The sequence below is a fragment of the Bos mutus genome, chromosome 3 (genome assembly GCF_027580195.1).
Source record: "Bos mutus isolate GX-2022 chromosome 3, NWIPB_WYAK_1.1, whole genome shotgun sequence".
Lineage (NCBI taxonomy): Eukaryota > Metazoa > Chordata > Mammalia > Artiodactyla > Bovidae > Bos > Bos mutus.
Window position 1 is genome coordinate 3,008,828 of NC_091619.1, and position 6,873 is coordinate 3,015,700.

At 47.9% G+C, this 6,873-nt stretch overlaps 1 long non-coding RNA gene across 1 annotated transcript; it reads right to left on the reverse strand.

The window, feature by feature from the left end:
• Positions 1-2,258: 2,258 nt before the first annotated feature.
• On the reverse strand, positions 2,259-6,474 carry LOC138986370 (uncharacterized). Its single transcript, XR_011463203.1, has 3 exons — positions 4,920-6,474; positions 3,592-3,726; positions 2,259-2,788 (listed from the first exon to the last, which is right to left on the reverse strand). It is a non-coding gene; the product is annotated as an uncharacterized lncRNA (long non-coding RNA).
• Positions 6,475-6,873: the final 399 nt, after the last annotated feature.

A 6,873-nucleotide genomic window follows, 5' to 3' on the forward strand; every position in this document is an offset into this window, starting at 1 on the left:
GATGCCGGAAGCATCCCCACCCACCCCCCCTCCACAAAAAATGTGACAACAGAAAGTGTCCTCAGACATTATCAAATGCCCCCTGGGAGGACAGAGTTGGCGCAGTTGAGAACCACTGCATCAGACTGACAAGCAGCAGGCACAGGCTTTCACTTCCTATGGGAGGTGAGGTGGGGACATGCACGGGGGTTTCTCCTGTAGATTCACACATCTTGATGGAGAGTGGGCCAATCAGATGCCACCACACACCATTACTTCTTCAAGCAATGTTTGGTACCCGGCCCCAGTCCCTCTCGTCTTCCCAGGCTAGGTTTCCAAGAGGGTGATAGACACTATTAACTTGCTACACTCAGGAGGGCTTTATTCTCAATGAGTTGCTGGTGGGCGTCGCTTTAATGTCGGCTTCCACCCTCATGTTTTTTAAGTTTCACTCGTATTTATTCTCTGGCAGATCTGAGTTCCCTGCTGAATGGAGGCTTTTCCATGTGGAAAACTTGCCCCCATATCACTTGGGTTCCTCTTCGCCTCTTGGGTTCCTCTTCGCCTCTTGGGTTCCTCTCCCAGGAAATTGTTCTGAAGCAGAAGTAGCTGGAGTCAGGACAGGAGCCCTTCTCTGAGACCTTTCCTCCCCAGCCTGGTTCTCCCACCTCTACTTCACCTGAGCACACCTGGACTGGGGTCTGCTTGCTCTCTGGGCTGCAGTTTCCATTACCTCCCACTGCAGAGACAGGCTTACATCCTGTGTACTCACTGCAGCTACCCTCGCTTCCCTTGGAGCTGTGCTTCGTCATCACCCTTACAGACATTCATAACATCCCATGGGACAGCTAGGAAATCTGGTCCTCATGCACACCCTCTCCGCCTGCCCCTCATGATCCCCTAGATCAGGTTTTCCCAGGGCAGGGATTTGATCCAAACCATAAGCCATTTCCCAGAATGAACTGCCAATCTTCACATCAAACCTGTTGTCTGTATCTTGCCATTCTTTCTAAAAAAGAAAATAATCTGGTCTCACAGGATCGCTTTGTCACAAAACAGTATCAGTTACCACTAATGCATTTCACGCTTTGCTGTGACTATGCTTGCTTGTATCATCATTTATGAAGCACTTACCATATAGAAGGTATTTTACCCTCCACCGTTACCAGTTTATCCTTATAGTCACTCTGCAAGCCAGGTATTTTCCCCTTTGAACAGATGTAGAAACTGAGATGTAGAGACCACTAACTTGCCCAACACATCATACTTGCATTAAAGAAGCTTCGCACACTTGTAGAAAAGGAGCTGGGATCAAACCCAAGTAGTAACTCCAGACTCACGCTCCTTCCACCACACAGCACACCTGCCAAGACCTCCCCCTGGCTCCAGTCACACAGGGATCTATCTCGATCATCAGAATTTGACCTTGGGGCCATCTTAGCACAGCCTCTTCATCCTCTTAGGAAGCCAAAGAACAACCTTGTATCTGACACTGAAGCCAATAGCACCTGAGTTACAGGCTGCTGTTTAAAATGCAGCCAAAGCATCAAAGGCCAAAATAGTAAAGCTGATTCCTTAGGGCTCTTCTGTTGCATCCACTGTTGTCTAACTCAGAGCATGGGGATGTCCTCACTCATCATGACAATCTTGAGGCATATGTGACTGGCATTGAGCCCTCAAAAATGTCTTATGTCTGAGGATTTATTAAAAACCTTAACATCCTTTCTGGTTGTGTTGTTATTTGAGCTCTTGATGCATGCCAGGAGCTGTGAAAATTACTTTATAGGCTTCATCTCATCCAGTCTTCAAAACAACCGTATGAACAAGGTTTTCTTATAAATGACCAGTGCACAGATGAGTAAATTGAGGCCCAGGAGTTTAAGTAACACACCCAAAGCCACATAGCCAGAACAAGGCTCAAACTTGGGTTTGTCTAATATAAACTGCCTTCCCTGTCAGGAACAGAAAGAAGAGACTATGCTGTGATTACGAATTACATAACAGCATCCTATGTTCCCCAGAACCGAGGCACTTGGCTCACGGGGCTGTCAGTGGGGCTCTGAGATCACGTGCCCCCCCAGCCCATTGCTGCCCCAGGCCTTAGCAGCATGGTTCTGACTTGGGAGTGTTGGGCCGCCAGCACAGTCATCACCTCTAACAGGCTTCTGCCTCAAGCCTCCTGCACCATCAAAAATATAGTCCCTCGTTGATTTAGAAATGCGTTACATAAGCACTTCATCCATTACTTTAACATTTTTCTCTGGCTATTATGGATTCCAGGCATACTCTTGAGAAGGCAGCATGCTTGTCCAAGCAAGCAGAAATTTAAGAAACACTTTGGTGCACGTCCACGCCTGAAGTTGATGACTTACTTGCAACCTTGATAACTGAGTCCTTTGTGCCAACAAATTGCTTAAATCGCTTCAACCACTCCCTGACCCTATTTTCTCCCTTTACTTATTCTGTCACCATGGATATGTGATCATGAAACAGATTGGTGATGTCACCTCTGAGTTTTCATTATGTGGGATTCAGTACAGAAAACAGTTCTGGGATTCCCCCCCACCCAAGCTTTTTAATAAACATACCACTATTTCTTCTTTACCAATATATACTGAGCAGCGACTCTGCCTCAAACCCAGGGCAGGCCGTATGAGAAATAGTGGGTGCGGCCATCTGGACAGGCGACACTGCTTGTCTCCAATAGGTTTTATGTGCCCTTGGGGCCCCCCAACCCCACGCCTTGCAAATTCACTGATTGACGTGTTTTCTGTAGGTACATTTGGTGATATCTAGGGCTGGATGCAACCTAGGGCCATGGAACAGAAATAAAGTAACCACACTGGAATCAATCCCACAGGCAAAACTATGTCATTCTTGACCTTGAGCTTGACCGAGAAGGCTCTGAAAAACCCAGTCCCTTTCTCCATCTCCTTCCTCACCTCTATCACTCCCCTCCCCTATAGCCCTTGTTCTCTCTGTTCTACCTGTATTGGGGGTGGGGGGGATGTCCTAAGACCACTCTTGGGCTTCCTTGGTGTGAAGAACCCACCTGCCAATGCAGGAGACATAAGAGACTCTGGTTTGGTCCCTGGGTGGGGAAGATCCCCTGCAGGAGGGCATGGTAACCCACTCCACTATTCTTGCCTGGAGAATCCCATCAACAGAGCAGCCTGGTGGGCTACAGCCCATGGGGTCACAAAGAGTCAGACATGACTGAAGCAATTTAGTGCACGCACAGGCAGGACCACTCTGATGATTTGCTAGAGGGACTCACAGAAAAGCTGTCATCCTCTCCACTGTGGTTTACTGCAGTGAAAGGACACACATCACAGCCTGCAAAGAATACAGGCACACGGGACAGAGTCCAGGAGGAGCCAGGCAGGGGCTCCAGTGATGCCCTCTGAGTGGAGTACTGCATTCTCCCAGCAGCAATGTGCGGCAACACATAAATACTGCCAACCAGGGCGGTTCAACCAGGCCATGGTATCCAGGGTGTTTGTTGGGGGTCATTTGAGTATCATATAGGCAGCATTTGCATAACTGACTTTAGCCGCTCAAATCGATATGGAAGGCCCCCAAAATCCTCAGGGTCTAAAAATAGGCACTCACCGTGTCACTTTGTTAGCATAGACTCTCTGGCCCGGCCCAAGGTCTCACGTGTACAGAGGTACTCTTTTCAGGCAGGATATTCCAAGAGTTCAGAGGTCATTTTACAAGCGCTGATCCAGAGGCAGTCCTGAAGACCTTTGGAATGTATAAGGTTGGGGCAACCCACGCCAGCTGAATTAACCTTTTTCTGCATGTTACCAGATGCTTTATGCTCTCTGCATGACAGTCTGGGCACATGCTATTCCCTTTGCCTGAGATGATTCGTTCCCCAGCTCTGCCTAGCTCCCAACTTCTACCCCCACTGTGGGCCTCAGTTTAACACCATTTCCTGGGAAATGGCATCCAACCACCCCCACATATACTCACACGTATTCCCAGAGCATCTGTTCTACTTTGTGGCCCTTTGCTTACCTATAATGATTCACTCAGTTGTTCGATTTCTCTCTTTCCTACAAGAGTCTCAGGACCATGCCCAAACCCTGTACCATTCAGCATAATGCCTGGCACCTGGGTGCTCAGTAAGCATGTGGTGAGTGGTTAATTGACATGCCCCCACCCGCCTGGGTATCTGCACACAGAGGCAGGAATGGGAAGAATATAATAAATTTAGGGAAATGTATAATCTACTGGGGAGAAGGCAATGGCTCCCCACTCCAGGACTCTTGCCTGGAAAATCCCATGGATGCAGGAGCCTGGTGGGCTGCAGTCCATGGGGTCGAGAAGAGTTGGACACGACTGAGCAACTTCCCTTTCACTTTTCACTTTCATGAATTGGAGAAGGAAATGGCAACCCACTCCAGTGTTCTTGCCTGGAGAATTCCAGGGACGAGGAGCCTGGTGGGCTGCCGTCTATGGGGTTGCACAGAGTCGGACACGACTGAAGTGACTTAGCAGCAGCAGCATAATCTACTGGGGGATACATGACAGGTACACCCCTAAGTGTGCCTGCAAAGATGATTACCTGTAATTAGAAAATATGCAATGTATAAACACTTAGTGATTAAAGAGATAAGAGGAATGTGTTTGGCAAAATTCACGAAGTTGAACCTTCAGTGAGATGTGGAGGGTGTGGTCAGATAGCGTAGAGGGATATGCAAATGTTGGATGTTATTAAAAATTCAAATGTTATGTATCAGGTAATGAGTCCACACATGGGGCTTAGAGAGAGAGACGGTCAAGATGAATGGGTGACAGTGAGGGAGAGGGAAAGGTGTAGGGTCACTTGGCAGAGATGAGGCGAAACCTCCTCCGGTAGCAGGAAACACGTGGTTAGACTCAGTAAAAGTGAAAGGGCAGCAGAACCTCCCAGCAAAGGGGAAGGATCATACCTGGTCCACAGTGCGGAGTCACCACGGCTTCTGAGCAGAGGACACGCCACTGGGTTCAGTTCTTCTTAGGTTACACAGTGACAGAATGGCCCCAGCACTTGGCAGCTGTACGGTGCTCTATGGTTTCACACCGCCAATGACAGACAAGGTCTCACAGCAGCTGATTTTTAAGACTCTTCGGAAGAGAACAGTTAAGTAAGAACCTTTCCCTGCCTGCTGGAAGTTAATGACTTTAATGCTTTGCAAAAGAAAGTAGAAGGGCTGTTAAGTCAGAGTGCTCACCCTCTGGGCTTAGCAGGTTGTGCTTTTTTAGTGCTTTCCAAATGGGAAAGGATCTCAGGGAAGTGTCATCCTACATGCTATAAAAGTGGGCCTTCCCAATGGCAGCGGGTACTGGCTCCTGCACACCCACTGCTCTGGCGGATCACTGGAGTCTCATTTCGCATCTTGAGCTGTTGACTCAATTCACAGGCCCACGGGGGAGGGCACCCCTGGGGCTGCATTGACCCGATTCACAGGCCCACGGGGGAGGGCACCCCTGGGGCTGCATTCAGCCCAGCACCCGGCATTTCCCTCCCTGCCGTCCCAAAGCCAAGGGGTGCCCTGTAAGTTCATCCTTCCGCCTCAGTTTCACCCTGCTCCCCAGCCCTCTCTCCCATTACACCCATCAGCTTAACTTTGAACTTGTCTTCTCTTCTCCCAATAGTGGTCAGTTTGTCAAATACAGAGGAGCCAAACAGACCAGATGGCACATTCTCCTGTAAGTAAAGGGCATGCTGTGTGCCAAGGAGTGGCAGTGCCAGGGACACCAAAGACAGCTCCCACCACAGGAACATGCAGGATCCTCAGACTCATGGAGACGGCTACAAACGCCAAACCACCCTGGGTCCCAGGGCTGTCCTGGCTGGCAGTCGCCAGCTGGAAACCCAAAGAATAGTAAACCTTGGAGAGTGACAGGCCGAGTTCACCTGAAAATCCAGCCTCTTCACTTTTATATGTATATTCTAGGCAAAGTCTGCATGTGGATCGCCTAGAAACATGTGTGAGGCTATTCATTTATTCATTAACTCAGTGCAAATTTATCAAGCAACTTCCATGTGCCAGGCACACTTGTAGGGGCTCAAAAGTAAACATGAACAAACCATAAACATCTTCACCCTCCTGAAGTGTGCATACAGCATTGTTTAAATACACAAACGCTGAAAACAATATAAAAAATACATTGTTAGGAGAATAGATAAATACTGAATGAGCTAGATATATCTTAGAAACAATGCGTGCATAGGAAATAAAACTGCAGGAGTATTAGGTACAGAATACCACTTGTATATATAAAAAAATAAATAATACTATACATTGTTTATGGATACATACATGTTATGCAAATTTATTGTTTGGATACTGGCCAAACTCAGGATCTTAACTGCCTCCGGAAGGCAGAGAGGTGAAAGAATAGGAGGAGAATTCCAAGTGTAACTGGAATGTTTTGTGTCTTAAAAAGAAAACATCTGAAGGAAACATATAGGTTAAAATGTTAGCATTGTATATTTGGATATTAAGCATACTGCTTCTGCTAAGTCGCTTCAGTCGTGTCCGACTCTGTGCGACCCCATAGACAGCAGCCCACCAGGCTCCCCCATCCCTGGGATTCTCCAGGCAAGAACACTGGAGTGGGTTGCCATTTCCTTCTCCAATGCGTGAAAGCGAAAAGTGAAAGTGAAGTCGCTCAGTTGTGTCCGACTCTTAGCGACCCCATGGACTGTAGCCCACCAGGCTCCTCCGTCCATGGGATTTTCCAGGCAAGAGTACTGGAGTAGGGTGCCATTGCCTTCTCTGATTAAGCATACAGATTTTTCTTTTGGGAACCTAGGCTCTTGTTTGGTTTTAGTTCAAGACGGAGAAGGTTTTGTTTTCTACTGCTTTCAAACTTTAGAAAAGATTTGGAAAACAGGAG